This window comes from Nyctibius grandis, chromosome 4 (genome assembly GCF_013368605.1).
Source record: "Nyctibius grandis isolate bNycGra1 chromosome 4, bNycGra1.pri, whole genome shotgun sequence".
In the NCBI taxonomy this organism is placed as follows: Eukaryota; Metazoa; Chordata; class Aves; order Nyctibiiformes; family Nyctibiidae; genus Nyctibius; species Nyctibius grandis.
The window spans coordinates 30,258,637-30,279,567 of NC_090661.1; the positions used below are offsets into that span (position 1 = coordinate 30,258,637).

A 20,931-nucleotide genomic window follows, 5' to 3' on the forward strand; every position below is an offset into this window, starting at 1 on the left:
AAACCAACTCTGAACTATGTAAGTAACATATAAATTTTACGAGAAAGTCACAGAATTAAAAATTCTGAACTCATTCTCTACATCATGGCATTTTCCTTTCGTACAATGATTTGCTGATTCACACCTTAAGTTTGGAAAAGGGTGAATCTGGCTATTAAGATGATACTGGGTGTACTGAAGGTTTCCCTGCACTGATGCACCAGTCCAAGCTGCTGCTCCAGTAATAATGGGGTTTTACTCACATGCTCTCCAATACAAACTCAACTTCCAGCTCTTCCCTCCTCTGAAAATGAAAGGAAAAAAAAAATGAAGCAGTCTCAATTGGCATGTGCAGAGGTTTGCAAAGTGACATTCATTTTTGCAAGGACACTTTCCTTTATGCTATCCTATATTCTGTTTTGTGCTCGCTATTGTCAGCATTAGAGGACAGAAGCAGCTTTTTCTTCCCCAAGGAAAATAAGATCTCAATTGTACTAGCAGAACAAAGGGTGTTTGGTGCTTACAAGTCTTCCTAGTAAACCTTTATTTTTCACACTTTCTTCCCTGTCAGCTTCCATGTGCTGAACACGATATGCTAAGACTTAGTGTTTAATAAAATATTGTGGAAACAGGCCATTTCCCTGTCCTTGTACTGGTTTTCTTTTTATAATCTTTGTGAGGATTAGATAAACTCTGTCATTTTCTGTCACATTAGTAAAACTGTAAAGCTTCCCTAAAATTGCATCTACTCTGGGGCTTAGGAATTTGGCCGTAAGCTGTGCCAGAGGAAACTGACAGGAATTTGAGAAGGCCGTCTGTTTTGTCACTGGTGTGCAATTTCCAAGATTTTAATAAATTTTGTTACATTTTACCACCAAGCTGGTTTCTGGTAGTAAAAGACAGAAGAGACAGGACACCTCTTTAATCAGAGGGGAGAGAATGGATTTCAAGACGTACTAAATGTCTGACCGAGCTCTTACCTGTGGATTTAGTGGGAGTGCCATAAACACTCTTTCCCAAGGGGGATTTAGCTACATCAAAAGCACAATTGCATGGTCATCATCATGAATGATGTCATCATCAGAAACAGTAATTTCCAGAATATTCTGGGAAAATAAATGAAAAATGTCCAATTCGTTAGCATGTATTCAAGAAGTGTGACATTCTGCAGCTCTCCCATTTTCAGTAAGTGTCTGCTTTACAGAGAAGAAATAGAAAAGTATTGATGACAAAGTGTCACAAGCAAGAGTAAGAAAGGCAGTGTAATATCCTTTATAAGAAACAGGTTCTAGTCTCATCAATTAAGGCTGAAGTGAGATTTCTCTTGGGTCACATTTTATGCTTTTAAGTAGCTCTCACCAAAAATGCAATTTTTTAGGAAGGAATATGGATGGCCAGAAGTCCTATATTGCCCCTTATCAACAGGGGCAGTAGAGGTCACTTCATATCAATAACCACCTTTCTATGTCCTTGAGCTTTCCACTTTCAGCCACCTGTTCATAGGTGTTTGAGTTTAGTGTAATTATCATCAGCAAACTGAGTAAGGATCTTAATCATACTAGAATTTAGCAGCTTCCTGGCATTGATATGCCATTATTTCATGTCCTCTCAGGGAAAGATGTGTTTTTCTGTTATCATGTTTCTTCATATTTTCATTTCATAGTTTCTCTGTGGTGTCACTCTGTCATTGGTCCCATCAGCCTTCTCCAAGAGGTCAGGCTCACATTACTAATATATAAATAATAACTGTCTGTTAGGAGAGAAGCGGATTCCAGTAAAAGCCAAAATTGTTTTGCTCCAGCTCGCTAGCAGAATTTTAAGTAAAATCAGAAAGGTATTAGAAGACATGACATCCTGCTTTGGGCTAAACCGAGAGAACATAGAGAAGAGATGAAGAGGAGAGTTTTTGGTTTGCGTACCTTGACTTGTCTTTGTATCCGGAAGTAGAAAGTTTCATTCCACACGGGATTTCTGCAGTTTTTGATGGTTTTGGTGCGGAATTTTTCATCTGAAGCAGTTGGCAACCAGAGGCTCACGTAGCAATCAGATTGGCTTACTATAGAAACATAGGCACAAAATATCTGGCAGTGGAAACAGAACACAGGAAGTGGAGGCATTGAATTGCTCTGTAGCTTGAACATGGATAAGAGATGACTGGTTCTTTCTGATATACATCGGCCAAACTAGGAAGACAGAAATCACACAGCTGGATAAAATGAATTTGTTGTTCATCACAACGCTATTTTAATAAGCAGTGTATTCAAATAACTATGCACAATCCTACACATTTAATAAAAATACAGTCCTAGCCAGTGGACAGAGCAACACGAATAGCCAGGAGTCTTATATTGCCCCTTATCAACATTATTTCAGCTCTCTGCAAATTTGGCAGGAGGAGAAACTGCGAGCGATGCAGCAAAGAGCGAGCCTCAGACCCTGAGAGATTGGGCATAAATTGTCTCTGTGGCACTTTAGCTTTGTGAGAAATCTTGAAAGAATCAGGTTTGAGTCTGATTCAGATAATAAATGTCTGGCATACCTGGTTATTAACCCTTCACAATGGAAAATTAATTATTCCAGCTACCTAGACCTTGTGTCCTTAGGTGGGGTAGATAGGGACCTGCCCAGGGAGGTGGTGGTGTCACCGCCACTGGATGTGTTTAAGAAAAGACTGGACATGGCACTTAGTGCCATGGTCTAGTTGACGTGGTGGTGTCAGGGCAATGGTTGGACTCGATGATCCCAGAGGTCTCTTCCAACCTGATTGATTCTGTGATTCTGTGATTCTGTGGGAGAGGCCTACCAGCAGTATAATTGCTTCTTCAAGAGGTCAATAGGTAGATGGAGTCTTTTCCTAGTGTTTGCTGATGCCTGAAAGATCTGGAAGCTATTTCCTACTCCACTACTCTCTTCCCAGGAAAAATGAAGTGGCAGAAAGGATTTGGATCTTGTGGATAAGGGAGTGAGCTTGCACTTACTATAAGGGATCATCTCCTGTACATCACGAACCAAGCAAACACCAGACCTCGGACACAAACTTTTCCAGAGGCAAATGGAAGGGCTGATCCATCCTGTTGTGTAAACACAGGCCTTGGTGAGAAAAGAGGAGAAGGGGAGAAGTCGGGTCCCATGGCAGTCAATAGAAATAACTACCTCATGAGCAGAGAGACACTTACTATCTGTAAGCATGGCACAGGTCTTGAGTCAGTTCCTCAAGGTTAAAAGAGAGTTTGTCCTGGTGCTCAGGATATCAGATACATTGCTTTGGGATATTCTGCCTAAATATAAGGTGTTGCCTGAAATCCAGAGGCCCTGTGACTGCGACAATCCCAGAGGACAATGCCTGTTGTGGAGAGAGATTCCCAGCTAACTCTTCACACTGAATCTGAAGGAATTTATTGACTCTGCCAGGAGTTCTCCCTCATAAAAGATGTAGGTTGCCTTTCTGTCTTTGAAATTATTTCCACAGGCAACATTTCAGTGTCTCAGACATTTACATAATTGCAGTGACACGATAATACTTTGACTTTGGCAATTACCAGTGTAAGATCCAATCTACAATGTGTGAGAGGGCTGTGATTACCGATCTGTCTGATAACTGAAACATCTCCCCTCACTGTGCTGTCTGACAACCTGCTGAGCTGTGACGTACTCATCCTGATAAGTGGTGTTGCTGGCTCTGATCTACAGAGTTTCTCAAGAGCACATAGGAAGGCTGTACAAAAGCCGAGAATGAAACGTGGCTTCAAACTCTCTAGACCGCCAATGTAAGCTTCAGCAAGGGAACTGCAAAGTCCTACACATGAGGAGGAATAACACCGTGCACCAGGACAGCCTAGGGGCTGACCGGCTAGAAAGCAGCTCTGCAGAGAAGGACCTGTGCATTTTGGTGGACACAGGTTGAACATGAGCCAGCAATGTGCACTTGTGGCAAACGAGGCCAACAGCCTCCAGAGCTGCATTAGGAGGAGTGTTGCCAGCAGGTGGTGGGTGACCCTTCCTCTTTACTCAGCACTGGCAAGGTCACACTTCTGGGTTCCCCAGTATGAGAAAGGTAAGGACATACTGGAGTGAGTCTAGCAAAAGTCCACAAAGAAGATGGGCAGATTGGAGCGTCTGCCATATGGGGAGAGGCTGAGAGAGCTGGGACTCTTCAGCCTGGAGCAGAGAAGGCTCGGCGGGTCTTATCGATGTATATAAATACCTGATTTGGGGCAGGAAGAGGGAAATAAAGAAGACAGAGTCAGACTCTTCTCAGTGGTGCCCAGTGAAAAGTAAGATGCAATGAACACAAACCAAATTACAGGAAATCCCATTTCAACATAAGAAAAAGCTTTTTTTTTACCATGAGAGTGGACAAACACTGGCACAGGTTGCCCAGAGAGGTTGCGAGGTCTCTCTTTGGAGATGTTCAAAACCTGACTGGACATGGCTCTAAGCAACCTGCTGTAGCTGACTGCTTTGAGCAGGGGGCTGAGCTAGGTGATCTCCAGAGCTGCCTTCACACCTCAGCTGCTCTGTGTAATTTTGCAGTATCAAAGCTAGTTGGTCACAGACAAATTACATATAATTGTTAGTAACTACTGAGTGCAAATTTGACCTTGAAGATGAGGTGAGGTGAAACCATTAGGACAAAGCACATCCTCTTCCTGTGGAGAAAGGGAACTATGCCATATGTTGTTTGCCACAATTCATCTACAGTCCATACTGATGGGGAGAGGTCATTGTTTCCCATAAAATTCCTGTGATTTTCTATGTTTTCCTTGAATTGTACAGACAGTATCAACTATTCCCTGTGCTGTGTCTCTAACTGAGCTTATGTATTTCTGTAGAAGTGGCAGTTCACTTGAAGCCAGGCTAAGCAGTGAGGCAAACAGTGGGACAAATAAAAAATAACAGGATAGTTGGATGTCTTCTGACTGCTATGAAAACTATGATACTCTCATTACATGGGAGCGCTTGAAATGACTAACCAGGGTTTTTTGCTCCCTCTTATCCCTGAAAAAGTGTGCAAAAGAGCTACTGAAAATCTTCCAGTTTATTCATTGCTACCTGGGAGCTAATAGAAAAAAAATATATTTGCATTTTCTTTATGCTCTAATTTTAATGCAATTGCTGGGCATCATTAGCAATTTCATTTCATGCCATGCCCTCGCTTTAGTGCATGTGTTGTAACTTCATTCCCTGATGACTTAATGTCATCTCATGTGGATGCTGAGATGTCTGAACTCACAGTCTCTTTGGGAGTCAGCACTAAGTGACCCTGATAGCCTTTCCAAATTTTTAACTTCTTCTGATGCAATTGCATTTGTGTGTTGGTGGGACTATTTCTCATCTCTGTCTTCAAGCTAAAGATGGGCTAAAAATTCAGGACTGAACTGAGTTCAGAACTGCAGCCAGTTGTCTGATGCTCTATGAGAGTACATTTCTGTGACATGTTCCTGAATTGAACCATCACATGCTAAAATCATTCATCTCCATCACAAGTAAGAAGAAAATTATAGCACTGAAAACCAAAGCCTATAAGAAAAACTAGTCTCATAAGAACAACAAATGTAAAGTATAAAATCCCATCTATCCTGTTACTGCATTTCATAACACCAAAAAGAAGAAATAATTTTCTCCTGCTGAATTCCTCTCTACCTGCACAGACAGGTTCCCCTTGAATCCAAGTTTACTACAGTTCACCTAGAAGGAGGAGGAGAGCCGCTCCTATTTCTCAGTCATCAGACATGGTCACCAGGGGCATTTTCCCTCACCAGCACAGTATGATGCAAACAATAATAAGAAGTTACCTCCAACTGCTCTCTGTCTGAGAGCTGATTTTGACTGAACTCTCTCCTCTAAAGTATCCAGCTGCAACACTCTGTAAGTGTAGTATTACTCTCTGTAGCTTGCTTGTGGAAATAACAAAGGCTCATAGATCTACCATGCTTAATCAGTGATGTCCTTTACCAGGAATGGACAGAGGAGTCCTGTGTGAATGAGCCCTCCGACCTATCCAGCCATTTAAGTCGAGCAGCAAAGTAGGATTTGCTCCCTGGAGCACAGACTCGGTGCAGTACCTGCTGGAGCCACAGAGCAAAGCTTTCACACCCTGGGTTGCCTCTACCTCCTGTGCCAAGGGCACTGCTTGCGTTTTTGGGGAAGGACCATGAGTATCACCTGCACGAGGTGCATTCTCCCTAATTTACTTGCATTTCTTTTCCATAGCAAAAATAACCCCTGATGTCTTTGGAGAAGCACTCTGATTTGCAAAGACTCCAGGTGTATCACCCCAGAACTGACTCATTTCTTCCAAACAGATAAAAGAAGAGCTTCCACAAAATAATTTCATAAGCTGGGAGAGGAGAAAGGCTCTGAGCTCCTCTTTTATAAATATGCAAGGTCTCCCTTCATCCAAAGATGAAAAATGAAAGGAAGATCTGAAACCTAAAGGAAGGGTAAAGGGAGCGGTGTGATTGTTCTGACCTCCCAGCTAAGATGAACAAGTTTCCTTCCACAAGTGAGACAGCTTCCACATGGACCTGATTTCTATAGTTAGAAAATATACCTGATAATCACAGTCACATTTCAACGCCCCCCAAGATTTCACCTTGTCCTACCTCATCTCTGACAGCTGCATCACAGGGATCCCCCTACCCACAGCCTCTTGAACTGGCAGGACAACACCCAGCAGAGAAGTTTCTGTCTCTAGGAAGAAATCACCTGTCAGCCTGAAACTCACTCCAGGTAATTTCTTACTGGGACACACAGCTCAGATTCACCTCTGCAGTCCAGGCAGTGCTGCAAACACCCAGCACCTGTGAGACTGAGTATGTCAAGCCAGACCTGACACCCATCCTCTTCACCCCTGCTGCGTTAATGAGCCCGAACATGCTCTTCCAGCAGCAAAGGTCCACTCTTGGTATGTGGTATCAGCTGGTACCCACATAGGCTGCCATGGTTTCAGAGAGCAGCCTGTCACAGAGACCCCTTTAGTCAGGTCTTTAGGGTTATGCAAGATCCAGTGGAGTCCGAGAGAGTTTCGCTCGTTCACGTTGTACTAAATCATAGTGGGAGGGCCACAGCAGGTCTGTGTCACTGGCATGGCTCAAGGGTCTGGGAGAGGTCTGCTTCCACTCATGGCATCTCAGGGAAATTCCCCTAGTGCCAGATGAGGTAGATCCCCTCACTGATGGTCTGTTTGTCCACAGGACAGGGGCAAGGGGGCCAGCTCCATCTGTGGGCTTTAGGGGCTGCCATAAACCAGCAAGTAAACACTAATGATGGTGAAGGTGGACCAGGCTGGGAGGTTGGTGCAGATCTGTGTGGCCATCCAATAACTCATTTGTTTAAGGAGAGCCGCTGGAAAGCGTTGGAGGGCCTGTGCCACCATGGTCTTCCTCTCCCATCGCCTGGCTCCTTTCTCATCCTTTTGAAAAACAGAGTCACTGGAAGGGGTGTTAACAGTGAGGAAAGGAGCTAATACACCATTTCTCCACTAGCTCATCCTGGCCAGATATTCCTCCTACATGTGGGGAATTCTCTAGAAGTGACACCATTCGTAGAGTCAGGCAACATGAGCTTTTGTAAAAGCCTCTGGCACTAAGCTCCAGCTGAGGAGGAGCAAATGAACACACCAATGACCAAAAATGTCAATCTTTTACCCAAGGCTGCCTGCAGTCTCTGACTGAGGAGGGGAATACCACTGCAAAGCAGGTGCCAGACTGTAAGAGTCCCATAAACTTCACCAGAATTGCTTCCTTTCTAGCATGTCCACCACCTCCCCACCCTAACTACGTATGAACATTGAAGCCTGGTGATGACACTCAGTGCCTGCAGTGCAGCAGATGAGTGTAAGTGATCTTATCTGGGCACCTGCCTCTCTAGTGCCCACAGTGAGATAAGGGAGTGCCAGAAATGTGTGTTTGAGAGTGACTCATGATTTAAAATTGGCATAAAGGTCAGTTAAGAATACAGTGAAAACTAATTGGCTCAGGTCTGTCAAGAGCATTTGCATGATAAGGTAAGACAGAAACCAGTTGTATGAAGTATAAAGCAAATGTCGGAGATGAACGTTACTGAAGTATAGAGGAGTCTGCAAAAGGGGTGGAGCGACTGTAGATATAAGAAAAGGGCTAATTGATCCATTGAGAAGGAGCAGGGTGCTTCCTTTTTGTTTTAATTTTTTTCTTTGTGTGAAAACAGATGCAATCATTGTCAAGCTCCACCAGCATGTGTTGTCTACAGGCAAAGGTGTAACATCAGATTTCAGGATAAGCTGGGACTCCATCACAGGTTAATGAAACACACATCCCACGGATCTTGAGGTACATGTTTGAAAAACACCCAGGATTAAGTTGGGTGCACATGATAGTGAGGAATGTCAGTGGAAGTATATAGAAAGTGGTGTTCTCTGAAGCCAGGATTTGGCAAGTCAGTCAAGGAAAGATATAAAAACTCTAATGACCAAAGGACCTGGTGTGACTGCACTTGCAACGAACTGAGAGAAAATCAGGGAAATGGAGCATGTTTTAGCCAAGTGGTGGTGAACAGAAACTCAAGCAAGCAGATAACTGTGCATGCTTAGAAAGATGGGAAGCCAGCATGCAGGCAGAAAAAGGAAGTCTTAGAAGCTGCTGCACTTGGTTGGAAAAGTGGCTTGTTCCTGGAATTGATACTTGGAAGATGAAAATCTACAAAAATCTGAAATATGTTATCACAAAAATTGTTAGCCATCCACTGATATCTCACAGTCAGATACCACCTGTGTCAGCTGCTTATAATCCATTTTCCAGGGGAAAAGATCATATTGCTGAGACAAGGCTAGGTAAACATCATTTTCTAGTTTTCATCCGCACACATTAGCATGTGTAGCTATTTTAGTTTTCTGATACTTCAAATAGTTTCAAATGTTAAAAACAAAACATTAAGCTAAAAGGACATCAGTATCACTGCAAAATCAAGAACTTATAAATTACAAGGTATCTTTTTGCATTGTACTGAAGTATTTAAATCATGTGGTATCACACTATTTTTCCTGGGAGACTCCAGCTTCTTTGAGAGCACAGGCAGGTTGCCGTTTAGCCAACAAAGAGCTGTTTGATATTTGTTTATCTTCCTTGTTCAATGGCATGGTGGTTTACAGTGCTCCATTATGGTATGATATCCCTAAGAAATGGGCCCAAAGTCACAGAGTACCTGGGGAATTACTGACAGAAAGAAGAGAAAGATGTCCTTTTCTTCACCTGCTGGTCCCCCAGTCTTGTTCACTGGTAATTAACAAAAGAATCTGAAGATATTTCTCACTGTTTCTAAGACTTACCTCGCATCTTAAATTAGGATCACTCTACACTTAATAAGAGATAACCCCTTTTAAAATGAGCACATCACCTAAATAGACAAGAGAGAGAAAATATGCGGGAGAAGATATTCTGTTATCCATGTTTTATAGATAGAGCAACAGAGGCACAGAGTGTTTGGATGATTTACCTAAACTTCTACAAATCTGTTGGCAGAGCTAAAAACTGAGCCCACACATCTTGATCCCTACTCCAGAGATGTACATTTTGGTGATAATGGGAATTTTCTAAATGTCTGCATCTCATTATGCAAGACTTCTTCTGAAATCCCACTGTCCCCAAGATGGAGGACGAGGTTGTAACAGTAACCCTATTTTCTGAGAATGCAGCATCATTTTACTTTGTGCAATCCCCTTGCATAAGCTGGTGAATCATGGTTCTTATCTTGTCATTCTGTTTCCATTCTAGATCGAAGGTGATACTAAAAGAAATTAAATCAGCACTTCAAAGGAATGAAGATGAGGTCTTGCACATATGTTCGGTGTTTCATAGCTGTGAAAAAGAATAGAAATTAATTTGACCTTCTTTGCTATCCTATGATATTTCTTCTATCTTCTGCAACCCAGTATTACAGAACATGTGAACTGAACACTTCTGTCCATTTGGTCGGAAAATCAACAGTGGTGACATCCATGTTCTTGAATCACCAAAGTGAGTGAAATATAAAGAGGTGGTAAGAAATTTTCTTTGTAGAATATTGTTCCATCAGAAGATGAAAATAAAAACAAATTGTAGTGTTTGGGGTGAAAATGTTGCTGACTCTGAATTATCCAGTGGAAGTCAAGTAGTGCTCACTTGTAGAAAACAAGAAGGTATCCTGCCATGTCCTTAGCCTTTCTCAAAGTCTGTCTGATGACTTGCTGCCTTGTGGAAGATGGACCTTTAGAGCTGCTGGTCCGCTAGTGAGGAGTCTAGTCCAAAGCAGTCTTCTGAAGCAAAATCTGTTAGGGTTTCCAGGCCAAAATAATCTGGACCAGAGCTGCTGGTTTACTGGCAGCATGAGGCGCCTCATCTTATTTCTTTGGAAAAGTTGTGCCTGTCATAGATATTGTCTGAATTTTTCACTTCAGGGAGTGAAGTATAAAGTATCAAGTATTCAGTATCAAGACAATCTGAGAGTCCTTGACTTGTGATGTACAGCCATTTCTTCTGACGACTTTGTTAACTGCACCGAAACCACCACATTTTGGAGTATCATAGCTAAAGAATTGACTCTTAGTCTGTGCAAACAGCAATTGTAAATGACTTTTCACTTTGATGGATCCTCTAGCTGTACTAAAAATATTAAAAAGTGGGAAGACAGAGGAGTGAGGTAACATGTTATGTGAAATTTTGGGCAGTGGAGAGGCTGTGGTGTTAGTGAACTTCAGCACAATTTCTCAAAAAGGAAAGAGAATGCACAGCAAAAGGAAGAAGAACAGTATGGTAAAAGGATATGCAAAACTGTAGTTATTACTGACCTGCCAAGTTCGTGAGACACATGTAGGAATGGCAGGAGAAAATTCTCCAGAGAAAAAGCTCTGTGGAAGTGGAGCACCAGGTAAGGGCTGGCCAAATACCACACATTTTCAGAACACTTTGCATGTAAGCTGTAATGTACCATGTACTACAGTCACCAAAAGATTTCTATTATATATCTTTCAGTGGGGGACAAGAGTCAGAAACATCCATAACAATGTGGCTGCTGAGGACATGTACATTATACACCTCACCAAACTTCCGAGATGTGGCGGGGCTCTTTAGAGGAAGGAATTAAGAGCGACTGATGTGTAAAGAATTCAGCCCTGCATTCTACATATTTATTATAGACATGGGATATAAACACCTGGGTATTAAAACTGGTGTTAGGATATTTTCACATCTCTGAAATAGCCAGCCTGTCTGTGCTTTGCTGACTGATGAAAGTTTTAAAGATTTAGTCAATACCCTACCTGGCATTGACCTGCTGCTGAATTCTTAAATAAAAAAAAACCAAACAAACAAACTCTGAAATTGTAAATAGATATTCTGGCAGAAATTGGCTTTGATTGTGATTTCTTAGCTGGTATGATCTCTGTGTTTTGCATTTGTGCAGCGGCTAGCACAAGCAGGGGCTGATCCAGTAATTTTGGAACTGTATAATATCAGTAAGAAAATCTGGTACTTACAAAAATCTGCCTGATGAGCATTTCTCAACTTTATGACTCTTACAGTGAGCAGGGAATAAGGTGACATTTCTTCGTCCTGAAAAAAATAACAAAGGCGATGTGCTTTAAAGTTTGGCATACATGTATTTATTGTAACGACAACCAAACACTGAAAGGACGCCAGTTTCTGCTGAAGCCATCTCTTCCAGTTGGCACCACAGAAAAAATACAATAGGCAACAAAATGCACTTTCTCCACAAACTTCATCAACCCCTAAAGTCTGCAGTCACCTAAGCATACAAACAGAAAGTGTGCAAGGAGAAGATGAGTAGGAAAGTGGAGACAGGAGGTAAATAAGCTGAGAAAGTTCAGTTAGCCAGCTACATTAAATCATACATGCAATCATCACCATCCAATACGACAACACAAAATTCAGTGAATCACGAATCAGAAATACTCCAATTTTGGTTGAAAAAAAAGAGGGATTTTTTTAAGTTTTCTCTCTTGTTTTTAAAAGAATAATTTTCATGATGGAGAGGTGTCTAAGGAGTAGTATTAGCACCTTAGGGAATGTCTCAGGCCACCAGTGAAATACACAGCTTTGGACAAACACTCCTAGCTTGCTTTGTGGGAACAGAAGTTTTCCTTGCCAAATGTGGTTATCTGATTGATAGATGTGGAGTAGTGTAACAAAGTACCTGGTTTTGACTGCAATCTATCTCAAAGAAGGCTATCGTATTCCTTGTTGAAGATGCCAGGCCTGACCAACTGGGTCTGTAAAAGTTGTGCCAATCACATATGCTTTAGGGATTTTACGTCTTCAGAGAACATGTCCATCATGTCCATCAGCAGCAGGTAGAGCAACTAGGGTATCAGCAGAAAGATGCAGAATATGGGCAAAGCTTACTATGGCTGCAGCACAGATGGCTGTCTGTATTCCCTGACTGTGGGAACGGTTGTGGAAAATTTGTCAAAATAGCTGAAGTTATAGAAAGGAAAGAGAGTTGCACTGCAGTTATATACAAGAGACTGAATGAAAATGGTGAATCAGCATTGGGGATGGCTACCTGTATCACAGTTTAGACACAGAAGCAGAAAAAAATGAGGAGTTTCAGAAATTTCAGACTATATTGAGTAATAAATTCCCAAGTTGATGTATGATTATAATAGGAACAGGTCTCATTAGATTGTTGGGGTAACACAGTGCGACTGCAATGAATGTCAGAGGATGAGGGTGTGCACAGGGAAGAAAATGCTCTTTCAAAGTCTGTCATATCCTAAGGGCTGACTGCATACAAAGATGTTCTCAGCAGATTCTGTATTGGCTATCTCCAATATTAGGAGAAGATATAAATAGTATAACATAGATATTAAAAAGTGACCTTGAGAGAGTCAGGTTATGGAATACTAATGATTTTTTTAAGGACTTCTAAGTAATAAAACCAAAATGTTACATCATTAAAATGAGGTAGATTTGGGAATAGGGAAGTGTTAGTTTGCAGTTCTAATAGCAAGGGTCTGTGGAAGTTATAAAATGACCAAACGAATTATGATGACACTTGTAGATTTGCAGAAAGATATTCAGCCAAATAATACTAAAGGCACAGTATTGAGGTCAAGAAATAGGTGGCCACTTCAGTGATGTGGAGGCCTGATGGTAGTCACTGATATTCAGAAGGAACTCAAGGAGGACTTGAGATAATGGCAGAAGGCAAATAGATCAGTAATTCTTAGTAAAGTCACCTCACAAAAAAACAACAACAAAAGGCAGCCAAAGTAAGAAACTGTTGTGAAAGCTAATGATCAAAAGTTTGAAAAGATTATCTGAAGTGAAAATGGAGGAGTGCTGGTGGAAGATGATTAAATAATTAGGAGATGTTATCTATTTTCTGAGAAACTTCAATTAAAATAACAGGGAGAATCTCTCAAGTGAAATAAGAGAAAGCACATTCACAGGTGCCGCTACTGTGACAAAAGTCAAAGACTGCTAAAAAGGTCGAAGTATTAGAAATGACTGAGACAAGACAGTACATCAGCTGGAGTGTGTAAAGCATTGGACCATGGGGAATTGATCATGACAAAATTTAGCTTAACCTCACAGATCATTTCCATCTCTATGAGGATGAAAGACATGAAGGTCATAAAAGGAATTTGCAAAAAATAGCAGTAATTCTCAAGATATGTAATTATCCAATGAAATGGCAAGAATGAATTTTTGAGAAAATGCTGGGTAATTTAAAGGCATATTAAATGAAAGTTAACCAGTGCCTAAAATAAGCATGAAGCTTTGACCATGAGATCAAGCTTATAACCAGGATTCATAATATCAGAATGTTTCAATAAGTTGGATTAGTTAAAATGCTAATACTTTTTGCTGTGAGGTACAGAAGCAGCACACCCAAAACAACAAGAGGACTATTAAATGCTTAACAAATGCATTCTCTTTATCAGGCTACAAGGAGTAGAAGATCTTGGCTTCTGGGTGGATGTATTCCAAAACTGAATAGGAAATTAATCACTGTTGCTTAAAGTCATATGTAGGGCACAGGATATTTTATAGGGCTGTTTGTGCTAGACAGCGGAAGTTAAGATCTCAGCATTATCAGAATCCGGGCTGAGCCAGCTCCACACTATCGTTTCAACTATTATTGTTAGACCACTTCTTTTTCATCAGCAAGGAGTAACTCTATGTCTTCTTAACTCAACCTGTTTTGTTCTTAAAGAACAAACACTCCTTGGGTTTGTCCATTTGTTTCTATACCTTTCTCAAAACTAGTACTCAAATTAGAGAAATACATAAAAACTTCAGCAGACATATTTTAGGAGAAATAAAGGAAAGAGTTAAAGGAATTACATTTAGTGTTGGTACTCTCTTAGCCTTATTTAGTGGCACCAGTCCTTCAGCGAGCATTTTGGAACTTGTGTTTTTAAAGATTGTCAGAGACGTGTATGAACTACCATGACTTTTTAAGAAGTAGAATGACAGAAACAGAAGCATGGATTTTGCGAAGACACGTTTACACCAAGCACCGGTTGTGCACTTGTTCCTGAGTGACACTGCAGTACACTAGCTTAGAGGTTATGTGTAGAATGCATCACAAGAGCCTCATACTTTGCATGCAAATAAAGACAAACTGATAAGAGACTTAGAGTATGGGAGGGCTATACTAGGAAGGAAAAAACCTCCGAAACAATAGAACATACACAGTGTTTCCATGAAGAACAGTAAGATACTACACAGATTAGATAGTGTCAAAGATTATGCAAGGGTTCAAGCACTAAATTTCATGTGGAATCATGGTGAGAAAGTGGATGGGGATATTTGGTGTCACAGGAAGGTGGCTTGGTGCACAGAGCGGGAGTTTATTTAAATTTGAAGAGCTTGCCAAGGGAACAATAGGGCAGAGTACTCAATCAGCCATAAGGTACAGAATACAAATTTGATTGAATGAGAAGCAAGAATTATTTCTTGCCTCCAAGAGGAGAGCTCTGAGTAGGAGCTGTGTAAGAGAAAAGCCAGTGAGCTGTGCATGGAAACTGCGTACCAGGAGAAAATCTCACCGTATAGCCTGAGAAATCTGAGTCCTGTGAGACAGCAAGATACAGGCTGTCAGCCAGAGCACACTCAGCATTCAGCCATGAAACAAGGACCACAAGAGAGAGAATGGGGAAAGAGACCCAAGGAATTCACAACAGAGGAAAGAGGTAGTGATGTGAACCTGAGAGATGCATTCAGTAAGTGTGTTTGGTGGCAGAGGATATGCAGCTAGACAAGTCACGGCTGAGCTTCCCTCAGCCTGAGCCTCTCTCCCTGGGTCTGTTATTCCTAGTTTTATCTCCATATTCTCAACAGCTTTACTGGTTAGAAAAGGGTTTTCACAGCACTCAGAAGCAGTCTGTACTCTGAACCCCTCTCGCTTTCTTTCGATATAACACTCAGATGGCTACATCACCCACATTAAAGTCCTTCAGAAAAAAAAACCAATCTGTTCTAGGAAACACTTTCATCCTCTCCTTAGGGCATCAAAGGAGGAACAATATTCAGTGATCATCATCATCATAACAATTTGAGACACCAAAGCCTTTGAAGAGAACTGCCAACTATTAAGCGAACTATTAACTACAAAGCAAATCTCTGAGACAAATTAAAAGGACACTTACCCTCCTTAGAGAGGGCAGTTAATGAAAAAATACTTCATGTAATACTTTTCTGATGGCCAAATGCCAGACATGAAAACTACTCCAGAAAATTCAAAGAGCAAAATAACGTCTTCTTATAACTGAAGCTGAAGTCCCTGGTGCGATAAATGGAAGTCATGCAACTAATCGTCTTTTCCCTCTAGTCATCATTTCATTGCAATAATACATTGAACAATAGTGATAAACTAAAAAAGCAAGTGTGTTGCTGCTGATGATTATCATTTGTGTTACATTAAAAAAATGGTTAGTTCAGGGAGCTGGTAATGTAATCAACTATCCATGAGTGATTAATTATCATAAAGAGCCATTTTCAGCACAAAATTTGCATTCCATATTAAGCCAGGAGCAATTCCTGATACCTAGAATTACCAAAAAGTATTACCAAAATTTAAGAATCTACACTACACAGGTGAGCGAATCCTCTTGCTGTCCCCTCTAGTAAAGACAAATCTGTGTACCCTGAACCTCTGAACTTATCCCTGCAATGACAGAGTGGTGGTCAGACTGAGCAGCATTCCCTAAAAGCTCATTGTTACCCCTGCAAAAGGTAACCTTCCATGACACACTTCGATCACAGATAGTTTTTTTGAGGGAGGGGTGACAGGGCCCTTGGTAATGTCATGCCTTTTTCTAGTTTTGCAACGAACTGTTAAAGAATGACCACTTATATAAATCAAAAACTGATTAAAATTCTCCTAGTTCTTCTCTGGTTTCTGATTTCATGTCCAGCAGAATACTTTGGTGAGCCTCCCTGCCCTATGTTAATACTACTAAACTTGAGCTGAGATTATGCTTCCTAGTTTCTTGCTCTTTGCATTACTCTATATAATGCTTCATATGCCTCAAGTTGTGCCAGGGGAGGTTTAGACTGGATATCAGGAAAAATTCTTCACTGAGAAGTTATCAAACATTGGAACAGGCTGCCCAGGGAAGCGGTGGAGTCACCATCCCTGGAGGTATTTAAAAGACATGTAGATGCGGTACTTAGGGACATGGTTTAGTGGTGGACTGGGCAGTATTAGGTTAATGGTTGGACTTGATCTTAAAGGTCCTTTCCAACCAAGACGATTCTATGATTCTGTAAGTTTTCAGTGCATTCACAGATGATGAGCCAACAACTATTTTTTTAAGCGATAATATGCCAAGGAAAATACCATTTTTTTCATTTCTGGAAATAACTAATTATTCTGTATAAGACAATGCACTAACAAATAATATCCAGTGATAAATTTTCTAGATTTACTCTAATTATGGGCTACCTTACTCACAACTATTTATGATCTTCCTTTAGTATGTTTCATCTTTCCTGTATTCATGTGTAAGGTGCTAGAAGGCAAACTGTGAACTCAAGACTCCCTGAAACATCTAAAGAGATGCTCTTTTGTGGCTCCTAACCATTTTAAAATATGAAGGAGATTTCACAAGATTGTTACATTTTCCTGAAAATTTAGCAATGGGGCATATTTGGCTTTGCACTGTAGGTAGGCAACACAGCTGAATTCCATGCACAGCCCCTGTGCATGTTTTTCTAAGTCCAATGCAGTAACTATTCAGTTTATCACATAGCTATGCAAAGTCCTCTCAAACTGAAGCAAGTACTTGGGCAAATATTTGAGAATTAGCATTAAGGAAAGCTTTGCATCTCTTTACTTGTTCTGGGACTCAAGATCTGCTATAAGCATGTCATCCTTTATAACACCTCCCTACTAATCATTATCCTCCTGTTGCAGATGGCAAGCTATGGCTTGCAAAAATCAAGGGAATTACTGAAAGCTGCCCAGGAAACCTCATGCCAGTAAGAGGCAGAAATTGCACAAGTCTGTGCCTTTAATGCCAGTTTTCTGCCGGGCTTTATTGCAGAGGAGAGAAGACATATTCAAAAGCCAGGAGGCAAATGAAGAGTGTCCAAGAACGTCTTGGTTGTTAAATACCTACGGATAGCAAACAGAACTTTCGGAGATTCATTTGATAAGGAGAAATTATGACAAGAACAAAAAATTAAAGCTGTGGAAAGGGTCACAGCCCCTATATGCAGGGGTTTATGGCCACAGGATTTTTTTGTATTACTTTACGTACATTCAAAAACATGTGCTGGATTCTAACAATCTTTATATACATTTAACTACCTTAGCAGTAAAGAAATATTGGATGCTTTTAGCCATGGATATTCTAAACAACTTCAGTATAAATACAGTAAATCATTAAAAAAATATTACGGAGATCAGCTCATTGCACTCCCCAATAGTTGCTTTTCCTGCTTTAGTACATTCCCTTGCTCTGAGCTTTAGCACACATACACACAGAGCAAATTATGAACACCTAAATGCCATGTCAGTTTTGGTTATGCTGCTTTGCCATTTACATCAAGTTTCACACCCTACTGATAATTTGTCACCCGTTTTGTACACTAATTTCCATCTGTAGGAGCTGCCAGAATGCTCCTAACAAGAGATCAGCTTGATCAGTTTGATAAGGTTGTGACACATATAAGCAAAACAATGCTTGTAGTTTTCTATTGGTTTGGAAGTCTGATTGCACAAACAAGAAATTAAACATAGAGGTTTCCTATGAGCTATAGACACTTGAATCATACACTGTTTAAGATATCACCAAAAGTAAGTTAAACTTTTTGTTTGGAGCCACCTGGTTTTACTTTGAGGCAGCTTGCCACAAAGTATAGTCAGCTGCAAGCTAACCAAGAGTGGAGACAAAAATCGTCACTGATACAGCTGGTACATGTTTGATGCAAATATCTCTCTGTCACAGGCCCTGCAAAGCTTGCTAGAGCTGTTCTTTTTTTGTGGTGAGTTGCACAGTGATCACAGAGGGCATGTGTTCTAGAAACTGGCGTTAATGACCAAAACCCAAAGGATCGCCAGCAACCATGCTCTGACTTTCCAACACTGGCAACATTCTCCATTCGTGCCGGGCTAAAACTCCATTAAAGTCAATAGAGATAGATAGCATTAAAGGAAGGCCAAAGTCAATCCCAGTTTAACAATAAATTGAGAACATTTTCCCTAAGGAATTTCTCTAAGGAATAAAACCATGAAAATAACACACTTTGTGTAAATAGATAAAGGAATGAAATAAAAAAAATAATGGAATGCAGAGGTTTCACCTAAAGAAAATTTTCTTCCATGAAATGTTCCTATTTCTAAATAAGCACGTGAATCTTTAATAACCAAATTTGGAAAAAAAAAAAGATTCTACCCATCTCAAAAAAATATTGGTTTAGTCCCACCTATTTTTATTTTGCTGAAGTTGGTACCTTAGCATCAATGTCGCTCGGAGCTATGTAGTGCATCATCCATTTTCTTTCTTCATTTTCTAAGGGGCTTGATTTGCTGCTTGAATGCTGTTGAGGGAGGGAGAACAAGGGATGAAAAAGAGAGTAAAGATCAATTCTTCTACTTATTTCAATTCTCCAATGTAGAATTGCAACATGGAATGGGCAGTTCACACCTCCTCATTGTTTATGGTAGATAAAATGAACATGACAGTCAAGTGGCAGCTGTTTCTGTGCTATATGGAAAGATATTGACTCCAGGTCCTCATAGCTGCAAATAGCCGAGGAAGGACAATATTGTTTTCTAGGAGATTTATGTCTACAGGTAATAGTGGAGTTGACCTGTTTATAGTCTGGGGACAAACCTGAATCAAATACTCAGTGACTCCTGCCAGGCTTGTTCTGTTTTCCACTTACCTGAGGGAAGGCAGAAGTTGATGCCATCGAGATCGGTGCTGCATTAAAAGCAGGTGCTGCAAATGGCACCTGAGTATTGGACTCCACAGTTGCCAGTGCCTCCTGAAACATATTTACAGCCTTGAAGAGTGTCAGAAGTTGCTGAACAGGTGTTTTGTTACATTGAGTCAGAGCTCCACGCCTCCTTGATTTCTGAAACAGGAAAATTTCCCACCCACATTACTTGTCCAAAGAACTTGTCTGTTGTAAGGTGTGAACGTTCCTATCTGCAGGTCTTGTGACTGAGCAGAGCATGCTGAGAGACCAAATCGTTCCCACCTGGGGGGTCCTAGAAGTGTAATAATAGTGATAATCTGATTGATGATCTGATAGAGATCGTCTATGAGAGGTACCCTTACAGCAATAGTCTAAAAGTGACGATGATAATAGCCTAATAGACACATCTTCCTATTGTCTCCATGCAAAGACCCTGAATTCCACACACTGTTGCCTCCACAATAAAAAACAGAAAAAAAAAGATAGGGATGATCATTAGAAGGAAGACATTTATGTATGAAGATATTAAGAATTCTTCTGAAGGAATATTTTTCCCTGAAAAATGCTGTTGCATCATGATTTGTGCATATGTGTTAGTTTTTATTGCAGTGTGCTAGTTCAAAAGAAATGAAAAAAGGGAGAAATTTGATAAGCAATATTTCTGTGCTCCCTAAAACACAATGTATCGCTTTCGATTTTAAATGCTTTTCTTATTTCTGGGGTTTGTATTTAATACAGTATGCATCTTACAAATTTAAATGAGATTCAAACATTTCACCTTGAAAAAGCGTGAAACATTTCAACAAACTAAAATAATTTAATGTTTCAGGAGAGTTTAATTCTCCATTTTTGTTTTCCCCAGTTTAGAACTGTCATTTTCTGATGCAAGAAACATTCAGGTTTCTGAGCAACTTTATTCAAATCACCAGCTGGCTGGGCATTACTAACAGATTATTGGAATTTAATGGACTGGTTCTGTACATTTTATGATTTTTTTATCTAATGAGGATCTGCATGTGTTCAGCACACCTCTAGGAAGCTCAGTGATTAAATTTTCTAATCCATTATTCAAGCATTATTAGGCACACATACATTTGCATTGAAAGACTTCCCAAATGATTAAAAGTAGTGCTTATGAAAGGACTTGAGATTAATAGGATGACAAAGCATGATGCTTCCTATTAGAGACCTGCATAAGTATGAAATCACAGCCACTCTGTGGCAATGAGTGTTGTACAAGGACCTTGACTGACAGAAATTAGACACAAATCCAATCACTTTCAGCAGTCTCATTACATACTTTTTTTACATGCACAGACGAATCAATATGAAAAGCTGGTGTTATCAGGAGAACAAGTTAAGACAGTTTGATCATCTTACCTGCAGTATTCCATCCTTGCAAAAGTTTCATTTCTTAGGTTTAATTTTATGCCTATATTTTCTGTTTGTTTTTTTTTTTAAATTAAATAAGCACATTTATTTTATCACATCGTGCAAGGGAAAGGTTTGCTGTGAACTTCCTTTCTCACCTTCCTCATAT

General features: G+C 40.4%; 1 pseudogene; it reads right to left on the bottom strand.

The window, feature by feature from the left end:
* LOC137662116 (cytosolic phospholipase A2 epsilon-like) overlaps positions 1-19,466 on the bottom strand; it is a 37,803-nt pseudogene extending 18,337 nt beyond the window's left edge.
* Positions 19,467-20,931: the final 1,465 nt, after the last annotated feature.